Source organism: Pinus tabuliformis, chromosome 8 (genome assembly GCF_031772625.1).
Source record: "Pinus tabuliformis cultivar Carrire ecotype Pingquan chromosome 8, CPIR1, whole genome shotgun sequence".
NCBI classification, from domain to species: Eukaryota; Viridiplantae; Streptophyta; class Pinopsida; order Pinales; family Pinaceae; genus Pinus; species Pinus tabuliformis.
The window spans coordinates 393,400,835-393,427,526 of NC_142294.1; the positions used below are offsets into that span (position 1 = coordinate 393,400,835).

Sequence of the window (26,692 nt, forward strand, 5' to 3'; positions counted from 1 at the left end):
AACATCACACTTTAGGTTATGCATTATATCGAAGTTATTTAGAATTTTGTGAGATGCGATGTGAGTGGAATACCTTTTATCATTTTAAGCACATTTTTCTTAAATGAATACTTATTGCATAAAGTGACCTTTTACTATACACCAGACTTAATCAAAGTTATAACAATTGTCACGTACTTGCATTGGGTCTAGGTCATATCCCATTTCACAAACATTCTTAGTTCACATGATTGGCCTTTTTGTAAGAGCCACAATGCAATGAGTCTTTGGCTTGTTATGTCGTAATATCACAATTCGCATATTCCAAAGGTTTTGTTTGTGGTGCTTTTTGTGAATGTCGATATGTGATTGCAATAGGTACTTTATTTTGCAAGAAATACTTTAAGCCTTAGTTGTAAATGAATTTTTTTATGATACTATAAGTTTATTACGATGATCCCTCTTACCGCAATTCACAAATCCCAATTTCTTAATTAACCTTTGACACACATGATCCAATGATATGCGATAAAGCAAGAATAGCTAGTCACAAAGGGATTTGGCTTGATACCTTATTTTATTTAGGAATTTAATTCTAATAATTAAAAAAGGAAGCGCTTTAGTGATAATTGTTTTGGAGTATTTTTATAAAGGGTCCCCATTTTTCAATAGAATATTAACTATTAAATCAATAAATGGGGGGGTTTTTGAACATTACAACAATTGGAGATTCACTAGAAGAACTAGTTATCTCTAATAGTTTTTTGAAACTTCTAAAACTTCCAAAATAATATAGTTGAGAAAATAGTAATTATTTGAAATTTAAGGTAAGTAACATTTCTCTGAATAAGAAAAAAAAATTCAACTAATTATCATCCACTTGATATCCTCTTCAAAATGAAAAATCATTTTTGTATATCAGCCTTTACTTGGTTTAAAGATAAAGCAGGGGGCTCTTGCAAATTAGCTTTTAGATGTACTCATTTTTCAGAGGTAGAGCCTCTGCTGTGAGGAGGCTTCCATAGCCTCGATAGGGTTACCTTTTAGTCATCAATGATTCATTGTCCCATCCAGATAAGAGTGCAATTTTTAGAGACAAATTCAGACTCATATACTTCTTCTTTGTTTTCTCTTTTAAACAGTTTATTTTTCTTCTAAAAATTTTCCTTTTTCTTACTTAAAAGTCATTGTCTTGGTTTGGTGGCCAAAAAGTGGCAATGCCATTCACTAGTTGCAATTCAACTAAACAAGTTGGCTCGTGATGAGACCCCTTGTCTTTTTATTAAAATAATCCCAAGCCATTACCCTGTTTTGATATGTAGTATTGGTAATGTCACTTTATTATTTCCCTATGAACATGGTAAGCCAACTCTTAATGAGACCTCTTATCCTTTAAGTTTTAGTATATTTTAGAATTACACTCTAAAAAGAGAAAAGTTTAATAGGTGGAGAGAATCATTGACTGCTTAAGAGTTTCTGGATGACAATTAATTAGTTAAACAAATTAATTGGTTATTTTGTTTAATTAATTAATTACTCAAACAAATTAATTAATTAATTAAACAATTAATTAACTAATTTAACAATTAATTAATTAATTAATTAAACAAACTAATTGATTAATTAAACAAATTAATTAAATAAACAATAAATAAATAAATCTGAATATTAACAAACTAAGTGGAGATTGGCTGACCTAATTTCTTAGATTAACTCCTTCATAACCTATATATATAACTTAAAATATAGCTCATGGATACATCATGAATATCTCTAGAATATCTATTGTCGCATCCCCTAATGATGGACTCACTTGGTAGTCCGAAACGTTGGGTTCATAAAACTCTATAACAAGTCATTCCTCCTCTATTTAAGACAATTATAGAGTTAAATGTGCTTATGTGTAGAGAATATTTGCTTTGTTAAAGATACTTTTCTTGAGTGATAATAGAACAAAGGTCTCTTTATAAAGTCGGGGTTTCACAAAGGATAAATGATTTTGGTGGAAAACAAGCAAATTTCAAAGAAATAGAACTTAGCTTAATTTTCAAATGTCATAGTTATCTTCTTAACACTCTGTACTTATAGAAGCAAAGAATCAAAATATTTAAAGAGATTTTTTATTGAAAACCCAAAAGTAAATACTACTTAACTTTTATTTTCCTAGGAAAAGAAAAAGAAATAGTGTACAAGGGATAGAAGAAGGTTCCACTTCAATACAAGGTCTCCGAGTTTAAAAGTTTTTGGACTTACAGAATTTGCATCAAATGAAGATTTGACCAACTGTTGATGATGTGCATGTATGATCTTGGCTTTATCTGTTTCTTCTTCGAGTTTGAGGATTTGTGATTGCCTCAATTACATAGAAGAGGAAGGAGTTTCTTTAGTAAATTGAAGCAGGGCTAGAGAGGGAATCGCTGCATTTGTAGGTAGAACATCCTCATTGACATAGACCAAAGTAAAAGGAGAAGTGCCTACTGAGGCCTTCTATGTTATTCTACTTGCCCATAGAGAAAATGTTAAAGATTTACGCCAATTTTTTTTACTTTTATCAATAGTTCATTTGATGATCCTTATGAGATTTTTATTCGTTGATTCGGCTAAACCATTTCCCTGAGGATAATAGTTAGCAGAATATTTAAGTTTGAAACCTCTTTTAAGAGCAAATTATGTCATAGCATTGCCTGTGAAATAGGATGCATTGTCAAACATGAGGGCAGTTGGTAGGCCAAATTTGGTAATAATAAATTGATCAATAAATTCAATGATGTTTTCAGAATTGGCTACCTTGAGTGGAATTTCTTCCACCCACTTAGTGAAGTAATCAGTTGCTATTAGGATATATCTATGTGTTAGGTAAACTTGACTCAGGATAGAGTTAAAGTTGACCATGTTAAACAGTGATGGTTTTAGGGCACATGGTATTGTGCACCCATAGTATTCTGCCCGTGGTATTATATGTAATGGAGTTTATAAAAGGCTGGAAGGACTTCATTATAATGCAAGACCTGGGGGTGAGTGGTGAAGGCTCACTTGGTCAGATTGGCCAAGGTTTTGGCCAATGCTAATGAGATCTTATTAAGTTGGGTTTTTACCCAGATTTGGGGTTTTCATGGATAAACATTTGTGTTATGTGTTTATGGTTGTTGTTGGTTGTTTTTATATTTATTCCTCTCAGTAATTATTTATGTTATGAAGTAAATTTCTTAACAACTGGTATCAGAGCCAGATATTGGTTTCAAAGGGATTCTTTGATGCCAGGGGTTTATAGTGCTTGATGAGATCAATGCAGCCTTTTTACAGATCTGGGTCTAAAAATAATGGTGGAACAATCGTACGCAAAAGAACCTCGAGGAGAATGTGCGGAAGATAGTGCCATCACTGCCAGGGATCACAGTGCATTTGTGATATTTACCGGTTTGGAACATGTTGATGAATTGTTCGGGATTCATGTGGCTACTTAAAGAAGGTTAAGAGATACCTTTGGTAATATTAAAATTCAAGGCTGATTTTGTTCGGAGCCTTTTTCGTAGGGAATCGATAAGGGATATTTCGTGTGTGTTCTATGCTATGTTGAAAGATGGAGTAGGCGTGGGCTGCATGCAGGTCAACGGAAGAAAATTGTTCATGCAACTTCAAAAATTGTTCATTTTCTGCTATATGAGGCCACCGGTGCTGGAATCTACAAGGTTCTTGTCAAGCTCGCAGTTGGAGCGGTTTGATAGAAGCTTTTGAGAAAATCAAATTGAGAGAGGATGGATCAGAATCGCAGCAGTAATAAACAAAAACAAAAAAAGATAATGAATTCGAAAAAAAAAATTTGCATGTAAATGGGCATACTACTGTAAGACCTGGTAAGGCATGTGTACCCTTCGCTGATCACCGGTAAATTCTGGGTTAGACCTAGGTGATAGGGGGGATGTCGGGTTAACAATACCTTGGGTAAAAACTCTGAGGGGGTTAAGAGTTAGAGTGAGTAGGATTGTCTCACTTAGCAGGTTTGGCTGGAGTTAGTCAAGGAACCCCAAGTCAAGTTTAAGGGGGGAATTGTTAGGTAAACTTGACTCAGGATAGAGTTAAAGTTGAGTAGGTTAAACAGTGATGGTTTTGGGGCACATGGTACTGTGCACCCATAGTATTCTGCCCATGGTATTATATGTAATGGAGCTTATAAAAGGCTGGAAGGACTTCATTGTAATGCAAGACCTGGAGGTGAGTGGTGAAGGCTCACTTGGTCGGATTGGCCAGGGTTTTGGCCAATGCTAATGAGATCTTATTAGGTTGGGTTTTTCCCCAGATTTGGGGTTTTCCCAGATAAACATTTGTGTTTATGTGTTTATGGTTGTTGCTGGTTATTTTTATATTTATTCCTCTCAGTAATTATTGATCTTATTAGTAAATTTCTTAACACTATGCTATTTTGAAGAGTGATTAACGATCTCACCTATTATGTCTAGTCCCCATTGCTCAAATGGTTGTTCAATGTTGACTGGATGTAATGGTAATGCAGGTTTCCTTTGTTTTCCAGTAGCTATTTGACAATTTTTTCATTTCATTACATATTCGTGTGCATCTTTGAATAAGGTTGGCCAATAATAGCCAACATGCAAGATTTTATGCGATGTTGTGTCTACTCCAAAATTTCCACTACCTGGTTCATCATGGAGTTCCTGTAAAACATTTTCTGCATCAGATTTTTGGAGGCACCTAAGTAAAATATAATCATAATTATTCCTAAACAGAACATCATTGATGATCTCGTATTGCTTAGCTTTTAATCTCAAATCCCTTTTTCTTTTGTAACTGAACTGCATAGGGGCATATCCATTTTTCAAATAAAAGATGATATCAGCATATTTAGATTCAGTATCCCTAAGGCTTACCTCACATATTTGTATATAATCACCTAAATCTTCTGGTGCTCATAAGTTGGATGCTCCAGCTAACATTCTGCAAAAACCTTGACCTCTAACAATTTTAGCTGGTCAAATCTCAATGTCGTACTCTTGCAGTGTTGTTACCCAATTTTCTCTTTTGTTACTTAATTCTCTTTGCATTAGTAAATTTCTCACTGATGAGAATGCAACTATTACTTTAGTGTGAGCTTTAAGAAGAAAGGGTCTGAAATGTTTTATTGGTTTGAAAACAGCAGAAGCTGTTTCAGAAACAAAAGTATATAAAATAAAATGATTATAAAAATTTGAGGTTGTTAAAAAGGGATCATTTATAATTGCTTGTTTGATAAGATTGAAAGATTCATGCTTAGAATGTCCCCATTTAAAAAATAGAATTTTTCTGATCATAGATTGGAGTGGTAAAATAATTCGTGAAAAGTGACTGACAAATATTTTGATAGAACAACAAAGGACACCACGAACAAACAGATCACAGATCAATATACCAGTATCAGATCTTAGCTTAAGAATTTGATGTCTAGGTTGTTTTTCAAGAAAGGCCTTAAAGGCCAAGAACATGTTAAATGCCTTACTTGAGTTTTAAGAAGTATACCCAAGTGCGTCTAGAGAAATAATCAATGAAAGTTAAGAAATACTTGTAGCCAGAGAATGAAACAACTAGAAGTGGACCACATAAATCACTATGCACAAGCTATAAAGGGGCTAAGGCATGCCAAGAGGCACGTTTTTCAAAACTATCTCGATGATGTTTTCCGAGTACACATCCGGAACAAACACCATCTCTGCAAGATACTATAGGAATTTACAGGGTAAGTTCCTCAGATAGAACACCAAAGGACACCGCTCACAAACATATCACAGATCAATAAACTGGTATTCTTGACGTGGTTAAAACCCTCAAAGAGGCAAACAATCCATGCCCTGAGCCAACGCAACCACTTCAGGAAATTTATTAATAAAAGAAATAAAATTTAAATAATTTTCTCTCATGAACAGTCACCCTACAAATGATCCTCCATTCCCTTTATATAGAGATCATGGACCAATCAGGTGTTAAGCCACGGATCAAGTGTCAGTAATACCGAGGAGAGAATGAACCGTCGGATCACTTCATGTCTAGAACATATCGTGACCTTTAGATTGTAAGTTACAAATGTACATAGTAAAGAAACACACTTTACCTAACTCTACACTAGACTAAGTTATACCTAACTATATCCTATGTGTCAGAATATCCTAATAGTTTTCTTGTTACGAGGCAAAGATATTTCAGAAATTTATCTTATCCTTTCAGGATCTATGTGAGTGCCATCTTTAGATACAATAAATCAAAGAATGTTACCTTTACTTAAAGAAAATAAATATTTATTTGGATTTAGAGAAATTCCATATCTGTGACAACGTTCAAAGATTTGTTTTAAGTCCTTTAAATTATTACTGCACTTTTTTTAATACACAGTTATGTCATCTAAATAAATTACCAATGTTTTATTTCCCAAACCTTTGAAAGCTATATCCATGGCTCTTTGAAATGTTGCACCAACAATGATTAATCTAAATGACATCTTTTGATAAGCATATGTTCCCCATTTGGTTCTAAAGCTGGTATTTAGGCGATCATCTAATTATAACCTAAAAATCCATTCAGAAAAGACATTAACTCTGAGCCTGCAACGGATTGAAGTATGTGTTCCATAGGAGGCAATGGAAGTTGTCCTTCTAACAAGATTTGTTGAGATTGTGAAATTCTATACAAATTCGAATATCACCATTCTTTTTCCTAACTAGAACTAGGTTAGAAACCCACCTTGAATATTTGACAAGAAAAATTATTTTGGTTTTGAGAAGTTTATTCAATTCAGATTTGATTTGATTCTCTAAATTTGGGAGAATCCTTCTCAACTTCTGATGTATAGGCTTTTTTTCGGATATCATAGAAATGGAATGTTGAATGATGGAAGTATCATATTGCTTAAGATCTTCATAATTCTAATAAAAAACATTTTTATATTTCTTCAACAAATTAATAAAGGCTAATCTTTCATTGGATGTAAGACCAAGACCCAAATTGATATTTTGAGGTTTAAGTTCAGTTCCAAGATTAACTAATTCAAACCTCGAAGTTGAACTTTGAAGTTTTGAGTTAGTAGGTTTCTTGAATCTGTCCTTAAGATCATACGTATCTTCCATCTTAGCCATAGATTTAGGTATGGAATTTAAACTTGTTTCTTGCTTAAGTTGGATTGAGTTGGATATCGTGTTGATCTTCATCTATTATCTGGTCATCATAAGAGCCTTCAGATGTTAGAAAAAATATGATATCAGGATCATTATTAAAAACTCACCAATTGGTGATGTTATCGGGAATGGAAGTCCTAGAAATTAATTCTATAGAAAATCGATCAGGACTATAATCTCTCGTGGTATGAGCTTGGATGCAACGTTAGCCAAAAGATCGACACTTGCATTTTGAAGTCTCAGAATTGGGTAAATGTTAAATGCTAGGAAATTCGAGGTGACATCCTGGAATAGTGACTGATAATGTTTCAAATGTCTAGAAAGTGAGTAAGTAAAATTCCTCACCTGTTTGATTACAATTTTCGAGTCTCCAAATACTTGAAGTTATTTAATATCAAGGCGAGTGGCTTTATACAACCCTTGAACTAATGCTTCATATTCTGCAGTGTTATTTGTGCATTCAAATTCAAGTCTGCATGCCAACATTTTTTTTCTCCTTCGGGGCTAACCAATATGCAACCTGCTCCAGCTCCATCACTAGATTTAGATCCATCAAAAAATAATCTCCAAAATAAAGAATTCACTACACATTCATCTACAAAATGGATACATTTAGAAGAATATGTTTCAGAATAATTTTTTATTTGTGATGTAACATAATTTTCCAAAAAGGGTGATGTATGGGCATTAAAATTGCCTAAAAATGATTTGACTGAATAATTTCCAATGATATTACTATTTTATGCGACAGGCTCATTTTCTCCCTCTAGTTCTGTGACGATATAATTTAAAGGTTTCTCATGGTCAGCACTTATTTGATTCGGTTTACCATTATAAGGAAGCCACATATGGGACCAGTCTGTTGCGAAATAGCCATGAAGCTTTTCAAACCAATCTCTACTGAGGATCAAACCATAGAATTCAGGGATATTAGCCACAAGAACATCAATCACTTGACATACTTTCAGGTTTGATGAGAGTCTAATGGTAACCTGATTGATTTCTCCTATGACTTCGACTTGAGATCGATCTAACTATACAATGCAAACAACATATTTCTAGGGTTTGACATTCAATTTTGCACAAACAGTTTATGGTAAAATGTTGGATGAGGCTCTAGGATCTACTAAACAATTGTGCAAATTCTTATTGAAGACTTAAAAATTCAAAAGAAATGGAGGTGTATGGAATTTATATCTAACACTTATTAAAGCAAAATCAGTTGAACTCATTTTGTCTGATGAAGTACTGGGAGACCTACCCATTTCTTGAGTAGCCTGAGAAATTATAGCAACAGGAAGAGGAGAAGTGGGGACTACTTTTAATTCTTTGAGAAATAGCTTAAGTTAATGCTTTAGCTTGCTAAGCTCATGGAATGTGATATTAGCTCTAGTCTTCTTCATGTCTTCGATGATGTTGTACTCCATCTCGTCAGATACTATCAGGGTTTCGGTTGGGGTTGAAGAATTGGATTAAGGAGGAGTGGTTTGAGTGGATTTTGTGGGGGTAAAACTTTGTATCTTTAGCACCGTACCATATCATTTTATTCTGCACATAAATATATTTCCAACGGTGCAAGAAACGCATCCAACAAAATTCATATGAAAAAGTTATACCACTCAAAAGTTAACCTTCTTGTTTTCACACCTATAATTCAGGAGAATGTCACGTGAGCCACCATTATTCATGGTAAAGGTGCTAGCCATGTATTCTTTTATGTAAAATATTCTAGAGGATCCTATATTGTAACTCTAGTTAAGAGTTTGTGTAGTCAAACTTAACCATTATTAGGCTATTTGGTTGTGTTATAACCGACCCACTAGGGGGATGAGGAATTTCATTCTTTGGAGATAATTTTGTTCCATAGTTGAGAAAAGATAGCCAATATGGATATGAAGTAGAAAACATATAGAGGGTTTGTCTATTGTAGTAGCCCACGAGCCACATGCCTTACTTCTTTGTACTTGCAGCCATATTTCGAGACATAAAAAGAGAGCAACGCAGACTCATCTTCCTATTGGGTTTTCTCCCAAAAGGGTTTCGTAGAGAACTTCATGTGCCTTATGCGTGTGTGTGCGCTTATTTCATCATTATCTATTTTTTTGCATAATTTTCAGTTGCATGCATGGACTAATTACAATTAAATCTATGTATTGGAGCTTAAATAAACTATAATATTTTATGCAGAATTTTATATTTTTAATATCATATTGTCAGATTCTTGTGACAAACTATCTAGTGGAAGATCCAATGCTCTTTATGGATCAATGACAAACAAATGAACCATTAGTCCCCAATTGCAACCAAAGTCATGAAAATTAGTCCAAACACAGAATGAAAATCAACTAAAGAAATATATAAAGTTAGAGGATGACATTATCACTGAAAACATTTCTAGGATGAAAAATTATCTTTACATGGTGATCGAGAATCAAATCTGCATACAGAAGTGTTGGTAAATACTTTAAACGATAACTCTTGAGGAAGAATACATGTAATTCACATAGAAATAAATAAATCTGTTGGAAATAATACTAAGAGGGGGGGTGAATCAGTATTATCTAGTTCTTTTTAATAAATCTTCCTTATTTATACTTTGAATTATTCTTGTATGTCAGTACCATAAAACAATGAGCATGGACAAAAATAGATAGTCACACCAAAGAACAACAGATGTAAGGTGGAAACCCAATGTGGGTGAAAACCACCTGCTGCAATATGTCTCCATCTTCTTTCAATTAGAAACTCCTTTTACAATGATTTTGTACTGGTGCAGTCCTTTACCAGTACGCAGGCTCCAACCTGCAGAGAGCTACAACTCTCTCTCTCGTTTTCCAGTCTCTCCTGGAAGGGAGCTACAACCCCCTACTTTTTTCAAGGACCACTTTTCATAAATTTTCAAACTGGATCCATGAACATCAAATGATCATCAAGTACAAGTAAATCACCCAGTCAACTGCAGTAACCAGATCAATAGTAACAGTAAACTAAACCTAGAACACCTTATCAACAGAGAAAAGTCAGTCAAATAAATGCCTTAAGACAGGTACGCAATTTTTCTTTATCTGGCATGCGTTGCTACGCACTTCGCCTTCTGCACCTCTGTGTATCCCCGCAGAGAGCCTTGAGCTACACTGCGTATCCACGCACTGTTCCTTTAAATGCGCCGCGTACCTTCACTGTGCCCACGCACCCACTACTTCTATCGCGCCGCGTACTACTACTGTGGCCACGCACTCTGAGATGCTATCGCGCTGCGTATCTATGCACCTGCGGCTTCTGTAGCGCCACGTACTTTCATTGTGCCTACGCACCTGAACCTCTGTCGCGCTGCGTACCCACGCACTGCGCCTTCTTCTGCTCTGCGTACCCACGCACTGCACCTTCTTCTGTTGTGCGTACCCACGCACTTGCACTGTTAATCACCTGCGTACCTCTGATTAGGGCCGAATTGGCAGTCCCCCAGTGTGCCACCGATAGTCAGATGCCCAGATCTGATCATGCGCCCGAGAGATCACACTTCATAGATTCACTTTCAACTTCACTTTTATATAGATCAAGCTTTTAAACCGATAACCCAATATTTCAGATCTTAAGATATTCAATTTGCAAAAGATGCATTAGCCAAGAGATCTCCTTCCCTATTTATAGTCAAGCCCTTATTCACACCATGGGACAAAACCATCAATAACCAATACAAGGGATCCAAACCGGGGCAAAATTAGATCCTATACCACGGGCCAAAACCATAGAATCAAGAATGGCGGGCTAAATACCACGGGCCAAACATAAGAAACCCCACGTGAGCGCGCTTCTCTGCCTTGAAGTGAGTGAACTGGGGGTACGCACCTCGTGAACGGGTAACCTGCGGGTATGAACACACTTCCTGGCCGTCGTACCTGTGGGTACGCACCTTTTGAACCATTCACCTGCGTACCTCTTAATTTCCAACATTTTGAGAGCCTAATCAGAGCATTGCCACTTGAGGGTGTTGCCATCAAGTACAACATCTGTAACATAGAGCCATACCAGAATCATAATGCCAACAATCTCCCCCTTTGGACTTGATGGCAACCTCAAGATCCTCAACGTCATTCTCCCCCTTTGACATCAAGGGCAAAGGGTTATGCTCCCCCTGACTATAAACCAGATCTGCAAAGAAGAACCATAATCCACCAAACACCATAAATGACCATGAAAGAGATAGAGACATATTGCAGCAATATTCAGACCAGCATCCATGATCTCCTTCTGTACTTCCTCCATAATGCCAACAATGCATTATATGCTCCCCCTGAACCTGTGCCATTCGATCTTCGACCAATCCGCAACCTAGCACATGTACGCATATACCCCAGATGAGCCTTGCGTACAACCAACAATCAGAAGAGTTTCAACAATATGATGATGCATCAACAACCCCCAGCTTTTGCTTGAGGTATTCAAAAGTCTCCCTGGGCAATGGTTTGGTGAGTATATTAGCAACTTGTTCCTTAGAAGGAACATATTCCAACTTGACCTTTTGTTCAAGCACTTGTTCCCGGAGAAAGTGATACTTGATTGGTATGTGCTTGGTCTTTGAATGCATGATTGGGTTCTTTGAAATGCTGATTGCACTTGTATTATCACATAAGATGGAGATGGGTGGAATACACGTGATTTGAAAATCTTGCAAGGTCTGCATCATCCAAAGGAGTTGAGTGCAGCAAGATGCAACAGCAACATATTCCGCTTCAACTGTAGACAAGGCAATCGAACTATGTTTCTTGCTGAACCAAGATACTAATCTGGAACCCATAAAGAATGCACCACCACTTGTGCTCTTCCTGTCATCCACGCTTCCGGCCCAATTTGCATCTGTATAAGCATGAAGTGTGAGATCTGTATCTCTAGGATACCATAAGCCATAGTTTTGAGTTCCTTGAAGATATTGAAGATTCTCTTTACTGCCTGAAGATGAGTTTCCTTTGGATTTGCCTGAAATCTTCCAACTATTCCTACTGCATGCATTATGTCTGGTTGGGTACCTGTCAAATAAAGTAGACTTCCAATCATAGATCTATAGGTTGGTTGATGCACTGCTGCTGATTCATCATTTGCACTGAGGCTACATCCTGTGACCATGGGTGTACATACTGGTTTTGCATCTTCCATGCCATATTTCTTCAAAATTTGCTTGAGATACTTGGTTTGAGACAAAAAGATCCCTCCTTCTTTTTGTTGGATTTGCAAACCAAGAAAATATATCAGTTCTCCTAGCAAGGACATTTCGAATTCTTTCTGCATTACCAAGGCAAAGCTTTGACTCATAGCTTCTTCATTGCTGCCAAAGATAATGTCATCTACACACACAACAAGTATTAGCAATTTGTCATTTTCAACTTTTATATAAAGATTGCTATCTGCTAATCCTTTTGAAAAACCTTGTCGATGAAGATATTTGTCCAAACGATAGTACCAAGCCCTTGGAGCTTGTTTGAGACCATAGAGAGACTTTTTCAATCTGCATACAAGATTTGGATCATTTCCAAGAATGAAACCATCTGGCTGCTCAATGTATACTTCTTCTTCCAAGTCTCCATTCAGAAAGGCTGATTTCACGTCCATTTGAAATACTTTGAAGTTTTGAAAGCTTGAGAGAGCAAGGAACATTCGGATGGCCTCAAGTCTTGCAACAGGAGCAAAAGTTTCTTCAAAATCTATTCCTTCTTGTTGCGCATACCCTTTACAAACAAGTCTGGCCTTGTTTCTAATTACTTCTCCATTTTCATTCAATTTATTTTTGAAGACCCATTTTGTCCCTATAACATTCTTATCCTTTGGTCTAGGAACCAACTCCCAAGTGTTGTTTTTTTCGATCTGCTCAAGTTCTTCATTCATTGCTTTGACCCAACATTCATCTTTGCATGCCTCTTTCACATTTTGTGGTTCAGTGGAAGAGAGTAATGCCAAATAGCTTGAAGCTTCTGCAATTGTTCTTCTTGTTTGTACACCTGCTTCTTTCTGCCCCAAAATCTGAGATTCTGGATGATTCTTCTGAACATATCTGGATGGAGTCTTCTCTTCTATCCTTATCTGCTCCTCTGGTTCTTCTTGAGGTTCTTCTTCATCATTCTGTCTTTGAGGTTAGTCTTCATCTTCTTCAATATCTTCATGATTTACTTGCCTAGGAATGTATCCCTTCTCATCAACCACTACATCAATGCTGTCAACAATTCTTCCAAGTCTTTTATTGTAGCACTTGTATGCTTTGCTGTGTGGGGAATAACCAAGAAGAATGTCTTCATCTGCTCTAGGTTCAAGTTTGCCAAGTTGCTCATCAGTATTCTTAATATAGCATTTTCTCCCAAAGATTTTGCAGTGCTTTATCGAAGGAGTCTCACCATACCAGAGCTCATGAGGAGTTTGAGTGTTGTTCACCCGGACATTTGTTTTGTTGAGAATAACAACCGCAACATATGCAGCTTCACCCCAGAAAGTTGCGGGAGTTCTAGACTCATCAAGCATAGCACGAGCCATTTGTTGGACTGTTCTGTTCATTCTTTCCACTACTCCATTTTGCTGAGGAGTTCTAGCTGTAGAGAATTCTCTTCTTATCCCATGTTCTTCACAGAAATCGAAAAATTCATTTGAGGTAAACTCCCCACCTCTGTCGGATCTGAGGCACTTAATTTTGTATCCTGATTCATTTTCAACCAAGGCTTTGAAGGATTTGAATTTTTCGAATGCTTCATCTTTGTGCTTCATAAGTCCTAACCAGACAAACCTGGAAAAATCGTCAATGAATAATATCAAGTATTCTTCTCCTCGAGGTGTCCTTTTCCTGAATGCTCCACATACATCTGTATGTACAAGCTCAAGAGGCATGCTAGCTGATCCTTCCTTCTCTGGAAAGTTAGTTCTGGTTTGCTTTCCAAACTGACATGATTTGCATATGGTGTTGTCTGGAATTTTGATATCTGGAAGACTGTGAACTGCCTGATATTTGCATGCTTTCCTTATTTGTGAAAAGCTTAGATGCCCCAACCTCTGGTGCCATAACCAGTGTTCATCATCCTTGCTTAGATAGCATTGTTGTTGTCCTTCTTCAAATATGTATAGCTTATTTGGAGTTCTTTCACCTTTGATCACCGTTTTACCTGTATCAAGATCACGAACAAGACATCAATTTGATCTAAATATCACCTCGGTTCCTTGATCACACATCTGGCTGACACTTAGAAGATTATGCTTCAATCCATCAACATACAAAACATTTCCTGCTTTGACCTTTTCTTTTAACTGAGCAGTGCCTTTTCCTTTTATAGCTGCAGGAGTATCATTTCCAAAAGAAACTTTCTTTCCCTTTTCTAAAGCAGAATATGATTCAAGTTTTTCTTTATCACCTGTCATATGCTTCGAACATCCACTGTCAATGTACCATAGATTTTCCTGTCCCTCTGCATAAAATGCTATCCCACATCTTTCTGTTTGTGGTTCCTTTATTCTCCATGTTTTGGTGCTTGAGGCTTGTTCCTTTGTCTGCTGAAACCTGCTCCTGCATTCAGAATCTTCATGACCAAAGTTATTGAAAATAGAACATTCAACTTCATTTTCAAGAGCCGAAAAGTTGTTATAGGTCCTTTTTGTAATCCCGGTCATACTTCTTTGTTTTTGAGCTTCTCTAGTCATGATTGTTTTATATGCAACACATTGAGCTGCTTTGTGACCAAAGTTATGGCAAGAGAAGCATTGTCCATTGGAGAAACTTCTGCGGTTATTAAATCTTCCGGCCAAATGATTGTAATTTCTATTGTCATCCATTCTTGAAGCAAATTGAGAGGATTTTACCTGTGGCTGGTTGTAGCTTTTGTTCATCCTCATGATGGATTGCCCCTGATAGTCTTTGTTTGATGTAATTCGACCCTGCTTTACCTGGTGATCTTCATTGTGCTTTTGCTCATTCCTTCTTGCTGCATCAAGATAACTCTTTGAGGTGGATGGTTGAGAAGTTTCTCCATTATAGCCCAGACCTGTCTTGTTTAGAGGAGAACGCTGTACATTGATGATCTCATCCAAAGTTTCAGATCCTTTGACAAACTTAATATTAATAGCCTTTGTTTTCTCAATCTCTTTTCTAAGACCAACAATTTCACCTTCTAACTTTTCAAGATATTTTTCTTTTTCATCAATTTGAGATTGTAGGGTATCAATGATCATATTCTTTTCTTCTATACATGTCTTGAGTCTAGAAATTTCTTCATAAAAGCTATCCACATCTATATCATCCATGTAATCATCATCTTCAAATGCCATTAAAAGTTTATAGTCATTACCTCGTTCATCTTCATCACTATTTGATAGACCATCACTATCTTCATGAGTGTAGTAGCTTTTCTTATTTGCGTTATGTTTCTTGTTCCATCTAGCAGGTTCCTTTCCTTTCTCAATCTTATCCTTATGCGGACATTTCGCAGCATAATGACCTACTCTTCCACAAGCAAAACATTTAAAAGGTAACTTACCTCTGAACCTTCCAGTACCCCGTTGAAGATTTCTGACAAAATTTGATTCTTCTTCTTCTTCTGGCACGTGACTTGCTTCATAGTAGTCTCCTTTGCCTGAAGCCTTGAAAGCAGCTTCTCTCCTGTCTGATGGACCTCCCTTTCTCATTTCATAAGCAGTTAGAATTCCGTGTAGCTGAGACATAGTAAGAATTCGTAGATTTTCCTTTTCTTCTATTGCAGACACTTTAGATTCAAACTTGGGGGACAATGATCTTAAAACTTTTTCAACCACAATAGCCTCTTTTATTTCTTCACCCAAGTTTTTCATGCAATTAACGATCTCGTCTACCCGAAGAAAATAGCTAGCCACACTTTCATCATTATACATTCTGAGATTCTCATACTGAATCCTGAGGGTTTGAAGTTTAGCACGCTTTACCTGTTCATCTCCTTCGTAGCTCAAGACAATCTTGTCCCATATTTCTTTTGTGGATTTATATTGCATAACCTTTACGAATTCTGTTTGAGATAAGCATCCCAGCAGAGTATTGACTGCTTTAGCATTTGTTTCATATTTCTTCTTCTCGGCCGAATCTGTAGGAGTAGCTGAAGGAAAAGTGTAGCCTGTATCTATGATATCCCAAACTTCTGTACCAAGAGATTGAAGATAGGCAGTAACTCTTACCTTCCAATAATTGAAGTTTGTCCCATCAAAAATTGGTGGCCTGATTGATGCTTCCCTCTCGTAATTGCTCATGATGAATGATCTTCCTTCAAGCGATCAAGCTTCTCTGAAGGACCTGCTCTGATACCAATTGTTGGAAATAATACTGAGAGGGGGGGTGAATCAGTATTATCTAATTCTTTTTAATAAATCTTCCTTATTTATACTTTGAATTATTCTTGTATGTCAGTACCATAAAACAATGAGCATGAACAAAAATAGATAGTCACACCAAAGAACACCAGATGTAAGGTGGAAACCCAATGTGGGTGAAAACCACCTACTGCAATATGTCTCTATCTTCTTTCAATTAGAAACTCCTTTTACAATGATTTTGTACTGGTGCAGTCCTTTACCAGTACGCAGGCTGCAACCTGCAGAGAGCTACAACTCTCTCTCTCGTTTTCCAGTCTCTCCTGGAAGGGAGCTACAACCCCCTACTTTTTTCAAGGACCACTTTTCATAAATTTTCAAACTGGATCCATGAACATCAAATGATCATCAAGTACAAGTAAATCACCTAGTCAACTGCAGTAACCAGATCAATAGTAACAGTAAACTAAACCCAGAACACCTTATCAACAGAGAAAAGTCAGTCAAATAAATGCCTTAAGACAGGTACGCAATTTTTCTTTATCTAGAATGCGTTGCTACGCACTTCGCCTTCTGCACCTTTGCATATCCCCGCAGAGAGCCTTGAGCTGCACTGCGTATCCATGCACTGTTCCTTTAAATGCGCTGCGTACCTTCACTGTGCCCACGCACCCACTGCTTCTATCGTGCCGCGTACTACTACTGTGGCCACGCACTCTGAGATGCTATCGCGCCGCGTATCTACGCACCTGCGGCTTCTGTAGCGCCGCGTACTTTCACTGTGCCTACGCACCTGAACCTCTGTCGCGCTGCGTACCCACGCACTGCGCCTTCTTCTGCTGTGCGTACCCACGCACTTGCACTGTTAATCACCTGCGTACCTCTGATTAGGGCCGAATTGGCAGTCCCCCAGTGTGCCACCGATAGTCAGATGCCCAGATCTGATCATGTGCCCGAGAGATCACACTTCATAGATTCACTTTCAACTTCACTTTTATATAAATCAAGCTTTTAAACCGATAACCCAATATTTCAGATCTTAAGATATTCAATTTGCAAAAGATGCATTAGCCAAGAGATCTCCTTCCCTATTTATAGTCAAGCCCTTATTCACACCATGGGACAAAACCATCAATAACCAATACAAGGGATCCAAACCGGGGCAAAATTAGATCCTATACCACGGGCCAAAACCATAGACTCAAGAATGGCGGGCTAAATACCACGGGCCAAACATAAGAAACCCCACGTGAGCGCGCTTCTCTGCTTTGAAGTGAGTGAACTGGGGGTACGCACCTCATGAACGGGTAACCTGCGGGTATGAACGCACTTCCTGGCCGTCGTACCTGCGGGTACGCACCTTTTGAACCATTCACCTGCGTACCTCTTAATTTCCAACATTTTGAGAGCCTGATCAGAGCATTGCCACTTGAGGGTGTTGCCATCAAGTACAACATCTGTAACATAGAGCCATACCAGAATCATAATGCCAACAAAATCTTGCTATCATGTAGAGTGGTGCATGGTTGATCTCATAGAATGAAATGAGTGATGAGAAGGAATGGAAATGATTTTGGATAAAATGATAATGCCTTGGTTACCACTCAATCGAACTCCCAAAAATGTGACCATCAGGAAGGCATCTTATCTGTTGGGCCATGGGAAAACCATGTGAAGGGAAAAATATGGTACATTGACATGGTGCCATGTGTGAATGAATACAACGAAGAAAATTAAATTATATTTCCCACATTTTTAAACACCATGAAACAACTATTGCATGTATGTATAAACCTATAGTTATAACGAATAAGTGAAACAAATTTTATGCCTAGACTATAGTCAAGGGTTTTGTAAAGGATCATAGGAGAATTGTTGATTTGAAACTAGTAATGTCTAAACTCGAATAATATGTGTCCCTTTTTATTATAGTGACAAAAACAAAAATATGAGAGTTCTATACTATATATGTATAATTCCAATACATGTTTCACAATGTGATATAGCTTCTATAATGAGAAATAGGATATGAGGTAAGTAAGATAAACACCCTTTAGAACAAATTACATCAATATATGATAAATTTATATGGCATCTCACACCATTAATGAATATATGGGTAGAGGAAAACCATTATAAAGGAAGGGTTTATGAACCCTTGTAATGACCGTGAATGGAACCAAAATGGTGACATAATGACCATAAATTATAGAAGTGTGATAATAACATATTGAGAAATAGGTACATATAAGTTGTACTAAAATATAGACTGTGCAATTATAGTGATGTTGTAAAGAAACAAACATATTATGGATTGAGGTATGTTACAAAATTACCTTACCAAAATGAGACTTATGGGAAATCTCCCACGGGGCTTTAGATTGACGGTGAATGGGTGCACCATTAAGGCACTCCTTTTGAAAGGTCACTGGTTCAAATCACCCGTGGGTGCTTACCTAGCAAAAAAAAGAGGTTTATGGGAAATCCATTGGAGCAAGTGTGTTCCTCCCAACCAATGAGCTGCCACCAACAACTCCCTTCGAGTTGAGGCTCCTTTCCTTCCTCTTGGCTCTTCACAAGAAAAGTTGTCAAAAGTGGTTCCTCTTAGTCTTGTTTATTAATTTTCTTCCCATCATAATTTTTAGTAGTGTACTCCTTTTAAGGTATTTCCACATTTTTTCTGGCACTTTTTTTTTATCAACATATGAAAAATACCTTTTCTTATCCAACTTAGCATTTATCTCCAGGTAAGTTAATATTTTTTTTATAAGCATGCCTTCCTATCCCATTGTGCTTATGCTTATATTTTTATCGGACTTAAAGTTTCTCTCCACCTAACTTTATTTTTCCACACAACATAGTCTTTCTCACGGAAAATCTTAGGGGCTAATATTAACAGGTGGCCTAATTTTCCATGTCTTTTCCAAAAAACAGATTTTCTAATTTCCATTTTTTTCTAAAATGATTCGCCCAAATTTTATAATAAAACATCATTTCACATTAAAATTCGACAAGATATAAATATAAAATCATTGGAAATCTATTTGTTTCTAAAAAATGGCACCAAAATTTTTAACAATGTAAACTTTGAAACGGGAACTGATACTGTTACCCGTTTTGTAGAGATAGCAAAAAAGTGACCCGATTTTGAAAAGAGGTGATGCAGAACACACGTTTTTTTTAAAGCATAGTTTTTGGCACTTTAATTTTTTTATGTACATTGCGTTTTAGAATGGTAGTGATTTTCATGCTGATTTAAAAAAGTGGTTATTCTGCATCAGACCCTTTTTTTAAAAGACCTATTTTTTGACTTTAAATTTTCTAATGTATGAAATGTAAATAATTATTTTGTAAATTTAATAATTTTGGAAGTGGTCTTCTTCTTCATATTTTCTTGTTTTTATTTTTATTTTTATTTTTTTTGTAGTGGGGTTTTTATTGATTTGCATATTTAAGGAAGAAGGTTGATATTTTGCATTTTCAATATTCTACATATTTACACATCGTTAATTAAATTTTCAATTCACATGAAATAATTGTCTCTCAAAAAAAAATATAAAAATATATATAAAAAAGACAAAAAAAAATGTTAAAACAAATTATCTCATAAACCATAAAATAATTTGGAAAAAAAAAAACAAAATAAATATATATATATATATATATATATATATATATATATATATATATATATAAATTGAGAAATTAAAAAAAAACATTAGCAAAAACTAGGAAAAAAAAAACTAAAAACAAACTAGTTTAAAAAAAAAAAAAAAAAAATAACGAAAAAAATTAAAAAACCAAGTAAAAATAATATTAAAAAAAAAACAAAAAACTTTAAAAAAATTATCTGACAAACCATAAAAGAATTTGGAAAAAAAAAAAAAAACAAAATTAATATATATACATATAAAATTAAGTAAAAATAGAGAAATTAAAAAAAAAAAAAACATTTGTAAAAACTGGGAAAAATAAATAAATTAAAAACAAACTAGCTAAAAAATAAAAAATAAAAAAAAAAATTAGAAAATTAACCAAAAAAATGATAATTTTTTATTAAAAAAAGAAAAAATGTAATTGTTTTCTATTAAACATACATATTTTATTTAAAAATAAATAAATCAATCAATAATTTTTTTTTTTTAAACAATCTTTTTTTATTAAAAAATAAATAAATTTTTTTCAACAATTATTATTATTATTATTATTATTATTTAATTTAAAAATACAAATTATTAAAAGCACATTTTATATTAAAAAAAAATTAAACCTTCATTTTAAATTAAAAAAAAATATTAAAATTTACATTTTTTTTTCAAACAATCTTTTTTTTTATTAAAAAAAAATTCTAATTTTTTTTAACCAAAAAAATAATAATTAAAAAATAAAAAATAAAAAAAGTAAAAGTTAATGTTGGTTTTTTTTGGTGGCCCTCCACGAAAATTAAACAATTTTAATTTTTAATTATACATATGTTTATTAAAAATGTTTTTATTAAATATTTATTAATAATTTTAAAGATAAAATTATTAAACAATTTAAATTTTTTTTTATTAAACGTTTTTCATTTTTTTGAAATTTTTTTTTATTAAACCATTTTAATTAAAAAAAAAAACAATTCGGCCCACAGCCGCGCCACCACCAGGTGGCGGGTGGGCCGTTCGACGATTCAAGGAATCGCCCAACGGCTGGCCCACTGCCGGATGGTGGCGCAGCTGGGGGCCGATTTTTTTTTTTTTTAATTGTATAAATATATATATATATATATATATATATATATATATATATATTAAAACTTTATTTTTATTAAAATTGTTTAAAAAAAATTATATTTAAAATTTATTTTTTGGTTTTTTTTTAAATAAATAATGAAAATTCAATTAATTTTTTTTTTTTAAATAAAAAACACATTTTTTTTTGTAAGTTTAAAATGTTTTTTTATTTTTTAATTGGAAAAGACGTATATTTTTAAAATTTTGATATTTTTTTATATTTTGTTTTTAATAATTTGAGCTTATTTTTGTCTTTTTTTAGTTTTTCTCTAAATGTTTTTAATATTAATTTTACTAGTTTTTAACTTTTTTTTTCTGGTAATTTTCTATTTTTGTTTAATCTAGTTCGTCTTTAATTTCTTCTTTTTTTTGCTAGTTTTTGTTAATGATTTTTTAATCTTTCTATTTTTACGTACTTTATTTTATATATATAATTTTTTTATTTTTTTTTCCAAATTCTTTTATGGTTTATGAAACAATTTTTTTTAAAACAATTTTTTATTTATTTTTTGTCTTTTATATATATATTTTTACATTTATTTTTTTAAATAATCATCATTTTAATCTTAATTTCACTAATTTTTAATTTTTTTTTGTTAATTTTCCTTTTTTAAAAAATCTAGTTTGTTTTTAATTTTCAATTTTTTTTTTAGTTTTTTGTTAATGTTTTTTTTTTTTTTTTTTCTATTTTTACCTACTTAGTTTTATATTTTTTTTAATGTGTTTTTTTTCTTTTCCCAAATTTTTTTATGGTTTACATATTTGTTTTTTTTTTTTTTTTCCATTTTTTTTTTAAATATGTTTTTTTTAACTATTTATTTGTTTATAATTTGTAATTTTTTTCTAGTTTTTTAATTCTTATTTTTTATAGGTTAATTTTGTTTTGTTTTTTTTTTTTTTTTTTTTACATTTTTATGATTGATTTTTATTTTTGATGTTTGATTTTTTTTGTTTTTTATTTTTATTTTATGTTTTGTTTTTAGTATATATTTTTATTTATGTTTTGTTATTTTTTTTTACTTTTTTTCTGTTTTGTGTTTTTTCATTGTTTTAATTTTTAATTTTAATTTTATGTTTTCATTATTTTTTTGAAATTTTAATGTTTTTCGGGGTCATGATAAAATATTTTATGCTATTATTTCGAAATGTTGAAATTTTACCCTTGAAATTTTTTTTGTTATTCCAGCATCAACACTTTTCGTTTTGAGGGTGTTTTTTGCACAAAATTTACCATTGAAAAAAAAAATATGTTATTTGAACATCAACACTTCATTTTGAGGGTGTTTTTTGAACAATTTTTGCACAAAAAATTGGTTTTCACCACCATTTTTAAAACATGTTGAAAATTAACCCTGGAAAAAAGAAGGCGTTATTCCAGTATCAACACTTTTCGTTTTTAGCACTGTTTTTGATGTTTTTTTGGGGTTTTTTGGCAAGAGTTCCCGTTTTGAGTTTATAGTTCCCATTTCAAAGTTTACATTGCTTTTTACAATTTGTATATTAGGGACTGTTACACAGCAATTTGACACGGACTCTGCATTTCCTGATCCCGGATACTACCAGTCCATATTATTGACATCTGTGTTGTGTCATGTTGCCAATTATGTCTCATTACCTTCCTTGCAATCTTGGGAAGAGTGTCTCAATTCCTTATCCCTGAAGAAGACCCTTTTTACCTAAGTTTCTAGGTCATCACGAGTCTAAAGTTATCACGCTCGCAAAGATGGTCAAGTTAACACTAGCCCTAGCAAAGTCTTTTCTCTGTCCTTATGTTGCACCCGCAACAAGCCAGATTTGGCAAGTTTTTCGACAACTTGTCGAAACTTTGAGATGAAATTGTTTCATGGGTAGTCCTAGGACTGGTTGTTGGGTCAGTTGAGCTTGCCTTTCTCCTCTGGGATAGTTGTTCTAGCTTTTGTGCAACCTCCCTAAGAGATAAGCTCTTCCTTCCTTCTCTCATGGGACCTCTCCCTCCTATAAATATGTCCTCCATGAATGATGTCAGTTGGCTTGGATGTAACTGGATGATAGCTAGATGTAATATGATAGTTTCAAGTTGTTAAGAGAGGAGTAGAGGTAGAGAGTGTTATTGGAATGTGGAACTAGCCTCATTTGTATTTTGATTTGAGAGATTTTTTAGTAGAGTTGGCTTCAGAGCTTTCTAGTATCAACCATTTTGGACAGAAGAGAGAGTCATATGTTCCCTTGGGAGATGGTTCACAAGTGAATTCTTATGGAGACATACCAACAGGACCCTTCGAAGAGGCTTACAATGCCAAGGATCGGTTGTAAGTTTTACTTTGATTTATATTAATACAAATCAATAGCTTCTTTCCTATATCGAGCATTAAATTGTATGTTGGTAGCTTGAGGTTCCTTAACTCTTCAAGTAGATTGTTTGGTCGTTTTCTATTGCATTTGTGGTGTTTCTCTACATGTTGTTTTCAGGTATGAACGACTAGAAGAACAAGAACTGGACCAACACGACGAGGACTTCATCGAACATCGGATTGAAGGTAGGTCTTCATAACTCAAACTTTCTAAGGAAATTTGCTTTGGTATTGTCTGTGAAGTGACTAGACCCACTCTAGGGCTAGAGGGGTTACCTCTATCCACAGAGGGAACTTACCTGTGTCACAAGTTGGCGACTCCGTTGGGGAGTCTTGTCTTTTGTCTTTTGCGTTGATTGGATTTGTTGGTTTATTGTATTCCTTATTGTTTGGGTAGCATACTTCATTCTGGAAGATGTTGGACTACTTCTATAGCCTTCCCACCCTTCTGAGTGATAGACCTAGCCTGCTCCAATCAAACTTTCACTTTTTGCTTTTGATTATGGGTCAATGTTGTTTATTTCCTAACAGTCACGAAGTAGTCACGTCTGCACTATCTTCTGGGTCACACCTTTTACTATACGATGCGAATAAATTGTCTAATAGTCACGACAAGGCTTGAAATTGGCTCGACACAGCTAACTGATGTACTTTCGTGATGACGTCACAACGTGCTTGGTTAGGGAGGTGCGACGATTTGTTGTCGACACATGTTGCTAGTGTTTTACTTGCGATGATTCCTATAAGTTTCAAATTTTGAGGTCTATTTGGTTGATTGGCCAGTGTGTTTTGTCCTCAGAGCTTGTTTTGCTCCTCTTTGTTGTGTCAAAAGTGTTGGTTGTTAAGATTTTTGACTCCGGTTTTCAAGTCTTTTCAAATCCTCCCTCTTGAACCGTGTGACCTAAATACCCTAGGGTTTCTCTACTGCTTGGTTAGCTTGGGTCACTCATTCATTGAGATCTTTAGACTCTGCTTGGTAAATCTCTCTCGTTGTTGAGGGTTATTCTTTTTTTTTGTTTTTCATCCTCTTAATTGGTGTGTGGGTTAGGTCATTGAACTTCCTTGTCTTGTTCATTCGGTCCTTTTATTTTGCTTGGCATATATCACTTTGCTTCCGAGTTAATGAATAGTTTTCCAGTTTTGTAAAAAGGATTATTTCATTAGTTTTGAGTCTTTGATTCATTTGTGCATGTAGTTGCTTATCATATATTCAAGAAAATAAAAAATTGCATTCATCTTGTGTTAAGGTTTGAAAGATGATTTTTGCATTAATAGATTCTTGAGATTAAGATATTGAAAAGCAAAAAGTGTGTTTCTCATTCTTTCTTGTTTGGATTGCTTGCAAGTTTGAGTAAATGGTAGAAGTTTCCTTTTTCTTTGATTGGTTTTCTCGATTTCCATTCAGTTGTTATGCATTGAACCTCTCACGCTTCCTTAGCTAGTTGTTCATCCAACGAAAATGGTCTTTTTGCTCATTTAGTTGCATTCTAGGAGTGTTAAAGATACATTCAGTAGGGCCTTGAAATCGAGACTTAATTCAAGATTAACTGTTAAAATTTTTTGAATGAACTTAAAAATGCATTGGAAGCTAATGCTCACATATCTAGAGGTCTAGGTTAGAGACGTGTCCCGGTGTCGTTAAACCTAGTCCCTATTGTTTCGGTAAGGTTGGGTGATTCCTTCTTTTGTGATACAATAGATACTAGTACGGATTTGTGCTCCCTATACCGTCGAGTATATATTGGGAGAACCCACTAGGTTATCATCCTATTATCCAGAGGAAGCCAAGTCTACTGCCTTACGAGTCATAACGCATTGAACACAGCATTCGGGAAGATTGTCTTCCGTACGAGAAGTCCTTGGTCATTTCTCTTTCACTTTATTACCAAGGTGTATATGCAGTTTTATGATTTATCTGGTAAACCTCTTGCCTAGAATTCCAGAGCAGTCACTTTAATTCCTTTTCGACTCTTTAAAAGTAAAAGGATCATTTGAGTGCTTGTCCTTTCGAGCTCATTTCCCATCGAAAGTGATAGAGTCACCTTTTGTCCTTTTATCGACTCTTAAAACATGAAAAGGCAAAGTTTTGTTTCAATGTTCTAAAATTAAATTTCCACGAAACATTCCTGGTAACAGTTGATTTCCTTAGTGATTCTTTAGAGCTGATTCTAATGGAAACATTTCTGAAATCTACTAGTCAAGGGTTCTCCTCAGAAGGGAATCCTAGTCCTTTTCCTTCCTTTGTAAATGTTGGTGCTCCGTATATGGCAACGTTGTCCCTCCCTAGGTTAACCATTGGTTTACCTGTCTGGTTATTTTCGACTTTAGTAGTCCCGAATGTCTCAAGTCCGGCCCCACCATCTCCTTCATTTGAATCACGCCTAGATGATTCTAAGGTTGACCCGTCACCTTCTTCCCCTCTTTCTTCACCTTCCTCTTCTACTTCGCCTGGTGAAAGTTTCAAATCTAGTAACCAGGAGGCTAAGAAGAAAAATAAGAGGACGACAAAGAAAAATTCGACTAAACGAGAGGCCAACTGTCTGAATGTTACTCCAAATGTACCTCTTATCGTTAAACATTTTTCACCCTCATGGAAGGTCAAATTCCTTTGCAAGATGTGCAAGGGTGACCATCTCCTTCGAGACTGTCCTGGCATTCCCAGAGTCTTAGAGGTATGGTCTCAAAATTCGGGTCAACCATCCTCATCGACCTCAAGAGATCATGTCGATGCTACGCTCTTGGCTAGCGATGGTAAGAAGAATGGGAAGATTAGATTTTTCCTATAGGTTATGTGAAGGAGAGCATCCTCTTCACCTTTGTCCTCTTATGGATAAAGCTTCCAAAGTTTTGGAGAACTTGGTAGTTCCTCAATCCCAACTCCCTGTTGGTTATCAGAGGCTTTCTTCTGACCGTGCCCCAATTGGTACAAAGGTTTACTTAGATTCATCTCTTACCCACCCTTCTCTTCCCGAGCTTGACTCTTTGATGTCTATTCTCGACCAACCATTGGTCGAAGAGACTGTCAACCTAGTTTCACTACCAGTTGTTCACTCTGTTCCAGAAAAGCATAATGATCATACTGTTCATGTTCTTCTCGTCTCATCAGATTCTCATGAATCCAAGAGTGACCCTCTTGTCCCACCTAATCAAGAGA

The 26,692-nt window shown here is 35.0% G+C and overlaps 1 pseudogene; it reads left to right on the top strand.

Annotated features, from left to right (window-relative positions):
* The window catches only part of LOC149235743 (WAT1-related protein At2g39510-like), a 124,024-nt pseudogene extending 100,286 nt beyond the window's left edge, over nucleotides 1-23,738 (top strand).
* Nucleotides 23,739-26,692: the final 2,954 nt, after the last annotated feature.